The sequence below is a fragment of the Saimiri boliviensis genome, chromosome 6 (genome assembly GCF_048565385.1).
Source record: "Saimiri boliviensis isolate mSaiBol1 chromosome 6, mSaiBol1.pri, whole genome shotgun sequence".
Taxonomy (NCBI): Eukaryota; Metazoa; Chordata; class Mammalia; order Primates; family Cebidae; genus Saimiri; species Saimiri boliviensis.
In genome coordinates this window covers 98,717,080-98,730,590 of record NC_133454.1, presented here as the reverse complement: position 1 = coordinate 98,730,590, position 13,511 = coordinate 98,717,080, and positions in this window count along the sequence as shown.

The following is a 13,511-nucleotide window of genomic DNA, read 5'->3' as shown; positions in this document are numbered from 1 at the left end:
AAAGTCACTTACATTTACGGTAGGATTCAAAGTATCCCTTCAGTCTTTAATAAGCCAAGCATTATAATGAAGATATTGTCTAAACAGCTTTCTGCTTTTAGTGGTCCACACCAAAGAAGATGAATAGATGGGCTTAGCTACAGAAAAGCAGCCTCCATGGACAAGAGGTGAATGCATCCTTCTTCTGCATATGGTGCTGAGAATCCAGAGGGATTGCAAACTTAATGGGATAGGTGTATCCTTCTTTTGCTCTTCACAGTTAATGATCTGGAACATCCCAGCTATGTTCAGGACTGGCAGCAAGGAAGGCAACCAGATGTAAAAGAATACAAAGTGTATCTCTCGAGAAGAAAAGTCTTTCAGGCTCTTGGGATTCTTTGGCCCCTTGTTCGAAATTGTGTGTACCCCACTCTCCTGGCCTAAGGAAGCACTGGTGCTTGGTGAAGGCTGAGGTTTAGAAGTATGGCCACAGTGGCTTTGCAGCTGGTTTTCTGAACCAGTCCAATTAAGAGGCAGATTGAGATTAAGCTCAAAGAGAAGATTTTTAGTCATGAGGTAAAACTTAATTTTCCTGATGAGAGAAACGAGAGCTAAGGCGAGAAAGTGCTAATGAAAGATTCCAGGCAAAGAAAGCAGGGCCAGCTGCCAGTTCACAGACTGAACTTGGCAGACAGACAGTGGAACTCTGACAGGGAGTTTCTCCGTGCATTTTAGAAGAAGGCAGAATAGATCTAAATGCAGCCAACCTATTGATTTATTCTCTTTGTACTGGACATGGCTTTTTATTAAAGAAAGCAGATATTCAATAGTGTTAACTAGTAATGGGAATTGACTTTTCACTAATTGCACAGACCTTGGCATTAATACACTTTAATGGAACCTGGGCTCTGTGTCCCTCAGATCAATCCTGAAGTTTTTCTCTAACTCTTTATGGTCAAAGGATATGAATGGCATTGTAATCGAGGAGACCATTTTTAATTTTTTATTTTTAATTCATGGAATGAATAGGCTGAGGAACTTTCTTTTATTCCAGGATACCAGAGAGAGGGGTATCCTGGAATAAAAGGATAGTGACCTCTAAAGGATAGTTTTGTGACCTCTAAAATACATAGAAACTTTGTGGGTCTGAACCGACTTTGGAGTTTGGTGTTGACTGTTTAAAATTTGGTTGTGAAGGCTGGAAAAGAGTTCAGCTTCCCATGTACCCATTGCTGGATTTTCTGAGGCAGAAGATTCATCACTTATTTATCATTCACTCATTCGATTTATTAAAAGTAAATAGGATCCCTGACAGCTGCTGGACTTACATACAGAGCTGGAACCAAGGATATGAGAATATATGCTGCCCTGGCAAACTTCTACAGCAGAATTTGACCTCACTCAAAGGCAAAGTTGCATGGAATACTGGATCCTGCCATGGACAAGGACATTCCTGAAGACCCCAGGATGGCAAATGTCCCACATCCTGTCCTCCAGAATTTATTGCCAGATTCTTTCTCCAACCACAGAAGACTGGGAGGACCCTGTACGTCAATGATGCTTCATATCCAAAGCATGAGACTTTGAGGTTCTCAGGGAGGATGTTAGTCTCTTATTTATCTTTGAACATAACAATGCCTGGAGTAGGAGCCAGACAAACCCAGTTTAATTTACAGTTTTACCTCTTTCTAACTTGGTGTTATTACGTCAGTCTCTGAGATCCTCTGTGTCCTTATTTGCAAGAAAATAGAAACATATGCTTCAAAGGGTTGTGGAAGGATTCCAATAAAATACCGTATGTAAAGCTTTTAGCTCATCGAGGGCTTCTTCAGTGAATGGTAGTTATGATTATCATCATCTTTGAATTCTTTGCACTTAGACATTGGGCAAATGCAAGTTCAGTGAATGGGTTCATTCTTTGATTCAACTACTTTTGTGCCTGTTACATCCCAGATACTATTCTGCAGTGCACAGACACATCTTCTGATCTCATGGAGTGTACAGTTTGGTGGGGATACAGGAACAGAGAAGTAAATGAATGGATAAACTGTCTGAAATTTAATTTTGGATAGTAATAAGTTTCATCAAAAATATCAAGCAAGAGGATAGAAAGTGACTGTGTGTGTGTGTGTGTGTGTGTGTGTGTGCATGTGTGTGTGTGAGAGAGAGAGAGAGAGAGAATGAGAGAGAGAGAGAGAATAGAAAGTGAAGGTCTATTCTGCAGTGCACAGACACATCTTCTGATCTCATGGAGTGTACAGTTTGGTGGGGATACAGGAACAGAGAAGTAAATGAATGGATAAACTGAAATTTAATTTTGGATAGTAATAAGTTTCATCAAAAATATCAAGCAAGAGGATAGAAAGTGACTGTGTGTGTGTGTGTGTATGTGTGCATGTGTGTGTGTGAGAGAGAGAGAGAGAGACAGAGAGAATGAGAGAGAGAGAGAGAGAGAGAGAGAATAGAAAGTGAAGGTCTATGGAGGAGACAAATGAATAAATATAAACAGGGATTTCTTCAGGTACTTATAATGCACCCTGCCCTACTTGTTTTAATCCCTCTGACCAGGTGTTCATTCAACAACCTCTCTCTTTACTTGATAAACTCTTGTGCTATAGTTTCTTGTTACATAGAGAGGTGAGATCGCTTCCATTACGTGAGCACCTTTATTCTTTTCCATCCTAGGCCTTGGATCCTTTTTCCTAAAGTGTCCCCCACCTCCATCCCAGGACTTCATCTCAAAAATGAACATTACAACCTGGAGATTTTTCTACAATAAGGGAGGCAAGAAAACGCTTCCCTTTTCATATCTGACTTCTGTACTTCCAGGCTTCCTTCCACAAGTGGCCAGCCATGGATTCGAGATGTCTCAAAGTTTGAAGGAGTCTTTGCTTTCTATCTGGTCCTGCAAAGTGTTCCACAAATGGACTGCCATATGGAATTACTTTCAGCAGTAGAAATTCTTCAATGGCCCATTTCAGACCAGGCTGTAATTTGAAAGTAATAACATTTGGGCAAAGCTTAGATGCACTAAGTTGCTGCCGAGGGCTTGGTGGGCTTGGAGGTAATTGGTTTTACTCAGTTGCTGATGTTTCACTTGGACAAATGAGAAGTCAAACTACAGCTCAGTTTGCAGAAAAGCCCGTGTCAGCAGTTTAGTCTGACTACTATTTCAGAGCTTGTTATGTTATTGGCAATAAAATGCAACTAATATACTGTTAATTAATATTGCATCCTACAGCTAATTTATCACATTATTAATCAGAGTGATAAAGCCAAGGAAAATGCAGTTCACCTTTTATGTCCCTTCATTTCTTTTAAACACTTGTATTTCTGCAGAAATAGGTGTTTTGGTCAACACTGCCAAGTGTTTGGGTGGTCCTGGATGAGTGTATTCCATTTTCAAATAGTAACTTGCCCCTCAGGAATATTTTATTTAGCAAGACAGGACTTAAAGTGAAAGGGTAACCATTTCTGAACATAACCTTGGCTTTGTGCTTCTAGTAATTATCCTTTAATTGCATTACCCTATTTGAAATAGAGTTGTAATTGGAAAAAAACAATTTGACATTCCCTGATGCTTACTCTGACATGCACTATTTGCTTTTTATTCAAATGTAAATTTTTGCCATAATACTATCAAAGAAAGAAAAAAAATTAAGCAAAATTGAAATGTCAGTTGCAATTTCTGACATGCAGGCAGTGTCATTCACTGGTCTTGTCTGGAAGGCAAGACTTTCACTTCAGATGGAAAAAAATATCAAACTATGAAATTAGCATGCTCTGAGGAGAGGGAGAGACGGACAGCAGAATCACAGATCTACCCCTTTGGGATACGTGTCCACTTTGCACAATGGCTTCGAAATATCAAACAAGCATCCAGCTATGATTTTTGGATGAATAATCCTTTATGCTTAATATAAAAAACATTTTTCCTTAAAATCAGAAGAGTCACAAACTTACCTCTGTTTTACCTTAGGCATCTTGACGGTGTAATTTTCATTTGGAGTATGTGATAGGCAGTCTCTAAAATGGCTCTAATGAATTCTGTCCCCTGATATCACACTTCTGTAAACCCTTCCCTTTTGGTTGTGGGCTGGACCTTTTGACTTGCTTCTAATAAACAGAACACAGCGAAAGTAATAGCATGTCACTTCCAAGACTAGATTACACAGAGTAGTGTTGCTTCTGCTTTGGGCTTCTCTGTTTTGCTTTCTCACATGCTCACCCTGAGGGCAGCCAGCCGCCATCTTGTGAGCTGCCCTATGGAGAGGGCTTGTGGTAACTGAGGGAGTCTCTGGCCAGTATTCAGTTAAGAATTGAGGCCTCAGGCCCAGTAACCGATGAGAAGCTGAATCTTGCCAACAGTTTGAAAGTGAATCATCTCTCCGTTGAGCCTTCAGATGAGCCCAAAGCCCCAGCTGATACCTATTACCTCATGAGAGACCTTCAGCCAGCTAAGTGGCACCTTGATTCCTGACCCACAGAAACTGTGAGATGGTAAGTGCTTATTGTTTCAAGTTGCTCAGTTTTGGGGTAATTTATTACGTGGCAATAAATAATTAATACAGGGTAGGAGAGAATAAATATTAAACAGATAAATAATTCCAGATATGTTTGGCTCGTCACATAGGAAAAATCATAAATGATGGTGGATGACAACAGCTGTGTCTCTGCCTCAGTATGTTTCCTTAGATAAGTCACATGCCCTTTCTGTGCCTCAGTTTTCTTACCTTGGTCACAGATATAATTTACTCACAGAAGTTCTGTGAATAAATTACTCAAAAAATTTCTAAGTATTGTACATATATGAAATGATTGGTATTAAAGCTACGAAATAACTGTTTCAGTCCAGGACCCAGTGTAGCACTGACAGTGTAGTAGAATGAGCACTGTGCCTCAGTAGACCTGAATTCCAACCCAGGCCCTTTCAATAACCAGCTGGGTGACCTTGAGAAAGCCACTTAAGTTCTATCAGCTTCAATTTTCTGATCTGATAAACCTTTAGACACTGAAAGGAAAGAAAACAGGACAAGTAAGTTTTGATTGATGAAAGCAGCTTAGGAGCATGGGTATAGTAATAGGGACCCTTTGGTTAAAAGTGACAGAAATCCAAGTTGAAACAGATTATCTCTCGGATCTACTTTAGGGTTAAAAATAATGATTTTATTTTTTTTATTTTTGTTTTGGCATTTCTTTTGCTTTCACTAGGTTTCCAATAGAATGTGATTATAATTTTCTTTTACTTCAAAGTCTACTTTTAAGGACATTTGTGTGTTAGAGTGAAAGAAAAAAATACATTTTTGAGAGCATGGTTAGTCAAGTGACTCCATAATACAGGCAGGCACTGAGCAAAGGGATTGAGACAATGACGTCTGGATGCTAGGTGTGGTAGAGTTGACCACCAGCGCCTGTTTCTGGTCTTCTGATTTTTCCATCCCACTTTCTTTCTATGACTAAATCAGCATAGAAGAGGTGTATTTATTTCAGGAAGAATCTCACACACTTCCAGAGTCTGAATTTTGCAGCTATGGCTTTAACGATGTTATGAGGCCAGGGCGGGCCCTTGCCCAACTCTGAGATAAGCATCTCCTTGAATCATTTGCCCCAGGCACTTCACTTGCCTCATTCCAGTTCTGGCCCTGTATTATTTCCTCGGATCCACTGAGCATAAGCCTCAGGACTACTCTCTTCCTGGAAGGCAGAGCAGACAGCTGCTCTACCAGAGCTCTGAGGATCCTCTGAAGGTCCCCTTGACCACATCATCTTTCTCATTGGCCTTCGCCAGTATCCAAAAGTCTAAGCCTGGAGTTACTTCCTAAAGCAAAAGGGCATTGGGAAAAGTACACAGGATTTGGAGGCAAGAGAAAGGGGTTGAAACTCAGGCTCTGGCAAAAAATAACTGGGGGAACTTGGGCAAGTCACTTAATTTATCTGGACCTAATTTTCTATTCCATAAAATGAGGACGGTATTATCTGCTCTCCTTTCCTCTGCATCTTTATGTGGATCAGCTGAAATACTGATTGAAAAATCATTTTGAAAATGGAAAAGCAGTATATAAGTGCGTACTGTGATTGTTGAGGGTTAATATATTATTCTCTATGTTAGAAGGAATAAAATTATCTGTTCAACGCTTGGAACACTGTAAAGAAAGGAGACAGGTTGAGTAAACGTTGATTGATGAGCAAGGGGTGACAGCCTATGAGTCAGGTCCCTTTGTTCAAGAGAAATCCAACTTCGAATAGTTTAGGTGAAAAAAAGAAGGAAATTTCTGAAAGGGCATCACACTTAACCTAAAGCAGAACAAGGTGGGAGATGGTCCTCAGAGAAAGTTGGAAAAGGAACTCAAATCCAACTAAGACTTCATTTTCCTCATGGCAGATCTTCCTTTTCTCTTACGTAGACTGTCTTCTTCCCTGTGCTGGGAACTTGGCTGATGTGTGCTCGCCTCATTCAAATCCTGTTGTGTAAACCAACCAGAGGAGCTGATTCTCTGTTGCTTCAGTTTTGAAGGCTCCAGGGAAGGATGCTGATTGGCTTGGCTAAAGTCAAATGTCCACTTCTGGACCAACTGGAACCAAGGAGGCAGAATCTTTGTGGGGACACATAGCAACTGCCTTTCCCAGAGGAGTGGGAATACCTGGGAGCAGATGTCAAATGTTGTCCTCTATAGTAGGCCCTGACCAGGTCACTGGCTGCCACATACAGTTGTTCAGGTTGTGCAGTGTGCTGTACGCAGCAGCCCCACCTGGCTGGGGAGACAGCTAACATGCAAGGTTCCCAAAAGAAATATACCCCACAGTGTGGCAGCTAAGGAAGTTTTCCAAATGTTAGTCCAAATGAGAGAAGATGGCAAAAATTTCCATTGGAGGAAAAGATCAGCCTGTGCCGGAGAAGCCTTCGTCGGCCCTTTGCTCAGAGCCCATGAGTGCCAGGCAGTGGCCTGGGATGGATGACAGCTCCGTTCTCAGAGGTGTGGCCTCTGCACATTTTATATTGATGCGATGAAATGGGAAATTAAACTCTGACACCAATACGAATAGGGAAAAAAAGCAAAAGCTACAGAGAGACAGTTCTTGCTTCAGACTTCAAAGACATGATTGCCCTGCCCAGTGTTTTTGGCAGCATGTTCCGAATTGTTTGGGTTGTTAATGTGGAGGAATGCCAGTCACCTTTGTCCTCTCCTGCCAGGATGAGTAGGTGTCACTGAACCCACCGTCCCTCCTGCTGATGCTGCCGGGCTCATTTTCTTCCAGCCCACATGTGCTAATACTGACTTTGTCCTGCTCGAAAGCCAAATGTACTCTCACCACTGCCTGCCAGCCAACTCCTTACACAGGCTCCCAAGGCGCTTTACCCTATGGCTCCAATCTGCCTTTCCAGGTTCCTCTCCCACTTCCTCTTTAAGTCCATAAATATAGACTTTCGTTGCCCCCAGATATGCCAAACCAAGTCTCACCTTCGAGCCTGTGCTTGGGTTATTTTTTTTCTGCCTGGAATGTGCTGCCTTTTGAAAACTTCCCTATTCATCCTTTACAAAGCATTTCCTGGTTCCCCTGCAAGTAAATGTGGCTTCTTGTTTTGATCCCCAGAACGCATGGTTTGTGTTTCTTTATAGCACTCACCACACTCTGTCTTAAGTCATGATTGCACTTGGTATATTTCATTCTTTCAGATGAGAAGATCCTTGAAAGGAGATTTTTTTTTTTAATGGTCATGATAAACACATATATTTCTTACTCTGCGCCAGGCCTGCTACATATTTTAAGTTATTTAATCCTCATGACAGACTTTTTCCAAATGAAAAACAGAAGCACAGAGAGGTTTAGTAATTTGCCAAAGGTTACACAGCTAACCTAGGATTGAATCCTGGGTAGTGTGCGTCCCTGAGTCCATGCTATTGACCACAATTATAATCTCCTTTTGTGGAGCCAGTGGAGTATTTACTGGGAAGCCAACGAAAGTTTTTTCAAAGCAGCAATTTATAATTTTGTATACTTGTTCTAAAAGAAGCATTCAAATTTATATTAACTTCAGATCCTAAAAGAACCCTGGATGGATGCACTTGCTTGTGTTTGAATCCTCTTAAACCTCATTTGGTAATAATAATTGCCGTGATGGTGATGATGACGATCATTCCAACCCTTGTACAGAGCTTTTGCAAGACACTCAACTATCTCCCTGGATTCTCAGAACAACCCAAAAGTTAAGCACGATCCTTGTCACTTTTACAGAAGATGTACTAACCTCAAAGAGACGGCGATTTTGCCTAAGGTCCAATAATGGAGCTGGGATTGAATCTCAGAGCCTCTGATCCCATATGCCGTGCCTCCTCCACTCAGACATTTGCTGCCTGTGGGTTCTGGGAGCCTTTGCAGTACTTAGTAGATGGTGCTGCTCCCCGCCCCAGACCCATGCAGACCCATTTGCAGAGAGCACCCCGTCACAACCAACAATTATCGAAATTGAAGTTGTCCATCCTGCCTTTTAAGTTCTTTTCCGGCTAATGAATCTTTTCAACCAACACAGGGCGCTTGATGTTAATCACATAGAGAAATGCAAGCTCAATCTGTTCACCTTCGAATAGATAGCACCTAAAAGGTATAGAAATTGCATTTAACATCTCAAGCCCTAATCTTAAGAATTTCTTAGGGGAAACTTCTTCAACTGCCTGTTTTCAAGAGACTTTCAAAACCCTCAAGCAATTGCTAAAGTGATACTAGAAATACATTTGCCTTTATCTAGAGACTTGGTGAGGACTAGCCTGTAATTTATCATTCTGTATAACAGAAAGCCTGGAGAATCATATTATAAAGAAGTCTTCAGCTTTCATAGCTGATATGTAAACATATTCCTAAGGCAGAAAAGTACTGGATTATTAGTGATGCCTAAACACAGACCCTGGGGAAAGCACTCCTCATACAGTTATTTTTAAGGACATATTATCTCTGTGTCACGCAGGAAAGTACCTGCACCAGAAAGGCCTTGTCTTTCTTCCCAGACTCACATAGTCTGTGGTAAAGAGGTCACTGGAGATAGTGACTGAGAAGTCAAGCTCTGGAGTTAGGCCAGCCCGCATGTGACCTGTATATTTCTGCATAAATATGGGTACGTGCACATATGCATAAACCTGGGCGCAGTTTATTTATACTATTTAACTTTATTCATTGATACAACAAATATGTACTGAGCACCTACTAAATGCCCGACAGTTTGGGAGGTACTGAAGAAAAAGGAGTGAACAAAACTACCTTGGGGTGCTTCCATTCATCTGCAAAACAGGAGTAATTGTAGCACCTTGCCCATAAGGCTGTTTAAAGATTACAACTGAGCCTAGTACCTGACACATACTTAGTAGTATAAAAACAAAATAATGTTTTATCTCATTTCTAGGTTTAAAAAACCTCATGGTTCTTTTGTTTATATTTTGAGCCATTTCAAACCCTGTTTTTCAGAAAATTATTGAGGGGTTTCCTTTGATGGTGCCTGGCAGATATGATATATAGTACCCGGCTCTTTGGGCTAAGTGAGCAGGAGTTGCGGTAGAAGGCAGGGCAGCAGGTCACATGAGTGCATTTGGTAAATCTAGTCATGGTCAGAACGTGTTCAGGTGGCCTTGGCATAGATAATCACAGAAGCTCTTCATTTTCGGTTTTGAAGCATTCAACAGAAATTCCTGATGTTGTGGCTCAAATTCATTTTCTTCCCTCTTGCCCTCCAGGTATTGGTGGTGGAGGGTTGAGTTGGACAAACCAGTCTACTTCTGCCCAGTCTTCCGGGTACTTGTGTGTTATTCCTTGGGCTTCTCTGTGATGCATCAGAACACAAGGCCGATCTTTGTGTGTGGGCCCATCTTTCCCTGGTACACAGATACAGAGACCCTCTGTCTCTGATAGACAAGTGGCCTTTCCTTTCCTCCCACTTCTGGAGTATCACGCTTTCCTGTTTTATTTCCTTTGTCTTTTTATCCTTTGGAATTTGTTTCCCAATAGGGTCTGGGGTCCATTTCTTTGCCCAAAAATTTTGAGATGGGAGGTGAAATAAGAAGCAAAGTCAAATCTTAGGAAATGGCCAATGTCAATTATTTCTGACCTAAAGGAAGAAAGCAAAGGAGGAAGGAAGCAAGGAAGCAAAGGAGGAGGGAAAGAATGAAGGAAAAATTTTGAGGGAGGGAGGGCTAGAATCAGGTGACTACTTAGGTATTCTGTTCTTTAACGACAATTACGGTTTATTGAATGCTTCCTCTGCACGAAGCACTGGCTAAACAAAGTTTTACTTATATCACGTCACTTAATCATCACATCAACTTCATGAGCTTTCCTTCACCCCTAAATTATTTGCATTTTAAGGATGAAGAAACGGAGGGTAAGAGTTAAAGTATTCACCCAAGGTACCGCAACATTTAACCATAAAAGTCATGGCACATCTGCTATGTGAGCAGAAAGAGATACAAATCCTTTGCACCAGCAGCTTCCACTACCTTTTTAATAAAATTATGTACATTTCCATGTTTATAAGAGTAATTATGTTCAGTATAGGAAATTTGAAAATTATAAATATTTGATGGAGAAAATGAAAATCATATGAAGTCAAAGATAACTATTATTATATTATTATTATAGAGTTTCTGTCACTTTGTTTTTCTGCTTTTTGACAAATTTGGAATTGTTTTATTTTCTTATTTTATACTCTGCCTTAAAATAATTAGCATCGTTATGAATTTTGCCCGATTATTTAAAAAATTCTCCAAAAAACTTATTTGGATATATTACATTGGTACATAATATAATATAATAATATACCTTTATTCAATTGTTTTTCTCATGTTAGAAAATTAAGCAATTACCGGATTCTGCTGCTATAAATGTGATGAGCATCATTGTACAAAATCACTACTTTTGATACCAGAGGCAGCTGTGTTTGTCATTTAAAGGTGATTTCTTTTCCACAAGAAGTGCCATCGCTTACATTTTCTGGTTGTTCGTTCACAATGACCTCCATGGCGTGACTACGTCGATGGAACTGATACACTGCATTTGTTGGGAGCTGACCCAGCCAGCCCTGGGGTATGAGTCCAAACCAATGCCAACTCCAGCCAGTGAGAGGACGTGCAGCTATTTCCCTTCTTTGGTGCTGTCCTGGGTTCAGCCTGGAGAGGATTTCCTAGAGGAGGCAGGGATGAGCAGGGTAGACAGCTGTGTTGCTCTGAGAGCTTACTCCTGGCTGCCACACAGAGGGCAGCACCTGCCCTAGCCCCTTTTTCACCTGGTGGGGCCTGAGCTATGGATACTGCACTTCCTGAGACCCCAAAGTGTGGCCTCTGGCACAGTTCTAACCTACTGAAGAGGAAAGAGGAAATAAAAAACAGCAAAACACTTCCTTTTATTTCTTCTTCCTTCTTTCATTCCCAAATTTTATTCTTACTTGGTTAAACTCACTTCGCCTGCCCAAGAAGAAAGGAGGTGGCTCATGCCTGTAATCCCAGCACTTTGGGAGGCAAAGGCCAGCAGATCACCTGAGGTCCGGAGTTCGAGACCAGCATGGCCAACATGGTGAAACTCCGTCTCTACTAAAAATAGAAGTTAGCCGGGTGTGGTGGCAGGTGCCTTTGATCCCACTGTAATCCCAGCTACTCGGGGTGGGGCTGAGGCAAAAGAATTGCTTGAACCTGGGAGTTGGAGGCTGCAGTGAGCTGAGATCCCACCATTGCACTCCAGCCTGTGCAACAAGAATGAAACTCCTTCTTAAAAAAAAAAAGAAAAGAAAAGAAAAGAAGGGCATACCTTCTTTTATTGGGGCAAAGAGAAGAGAATAAAGGGAGGAAAGTAGAAACATACAAATTAGACTGCACTGCCAGTTTTACCTCTTGTTTTGTGCTTTTTTTCTTAAAGTATGACTTTTCTCCATATTCTAAAATATTTTATTAAACAAAATTCATTGAATGTATATTATGTGCAAAGCGCTGTGTTTAATGAAATAGGAAATGGAAATGACTAAGGCTCTACTTAAAGAAAAATATTACATAACTTTGCTTAGATTGGGTGCTTATTCAGAAGTTTAGAATATTGTCTATATTAATTTTTCTATCTACTAGAAATGTCAAGCCCTTTATTAATAAATTCTAAGTTTCTTCAAGTCTCTTCCTTTTTTATTTTAGTTTTCCCCTCTGTGCCAAAGAGCTTTCTGTTTAACATTGTTAAATTTAGCAAATAGAAACACAGGACATGCAATTAATACTGGATTTCAAGTGAACAAATACCTTTAAGTATATTTCATTAAACATCTATACGTGTGTTCCAAGTATTGCATGAGACATACTTAAACTAAAACATTATTTGTTCCTTATCTAAAATTCAAATGTAACTGGATGTCTTATATTTTATCTGGAAACTCTATTTCTATTGAGAGAGATTGCCATTTATTGAGTCTCTGCATTGGGCACTTTTTTTTTTTTTTTTTTTTTTTGAGACAGAGTCTTGCTGTGTCGCCCAGGCTGGAGTGCAGTAGCACGATCTCTGCTCACTTCAACCTCTCTGTCTGCCAGTTCAAGCGACTCTCATTCCAGTCTCCTGAGTAACTGGGATTACAGGTATCCACCATCACACCTAATTTTTGCACTTTTAGTAGAGATGGGGTTTTGCCATGTTGGCTAGGCTGGTCTCAAACTCCTAACCTCAGGTGATCCACCTGCCTCTGCCTACCAAAGTGCTGGGATTGCAGGCATGAGCCACCATGCCTGGCCTGCATTGTGCTCTTAACCTGACACATTTAATGTTTATACATCTCTATAATGTAGGTATTGCTATCCACATTTTATATGCAAGGGAATGGAGGCCTCTAGAAAACAGGTAACTTGTCTGAAGTCCCCAAACAAGCAAGTAGTGGAGATGGCATTCAGACTCAGGTTCATCTGACACCCGGGCCCATGTTCTTGCCCCTGGATTATAAGTACTTATAGTTGAAATACGGACTAGTTCTGGAATACTCCACTTTAACTGTGTTTTAGTAGAATATTTGATTTTCAATTGAAAGAACAATCTATGTAAGAATGAGGTGGGCAAGAAGGTGGACATTTTGCTCTTCTTCCCACATTATTTAGAAGAATCATTTTGTCCCCAAAGCGCTTGAACAAATGACACTTCTCCAACTCCACCTTAAGATACTCATCTTCTGTATCTATATTGTTTTCAGTGGTTGAGCATTTCATTGGAAGTTTGTAGTAAAATATCGCCCTCTTCTGGACACATGTATATCATACAACGCAGATGGATACAAAGGACTTTTTTTAGTTTTTATTTTTTCCTTCCAACTTTTTGATGCATGGGGTACATGTGCAAGTTTGTTATATGGGTAAATTGTGTGTTGCTGGGGCTTGGTGTACAAATTTTTTATCAACCGGGTAGTGAGCCTATAATAGTACCTGACAGGTAGTTTTTCTATTGTCATCCTCCTCCCACCCTCCACCCTCAAGTAGGTTCCCGTGTCTGTTGTTCCCTTTTTTGTGTCCGTGTGTACTCAATGTTTAGCTCCC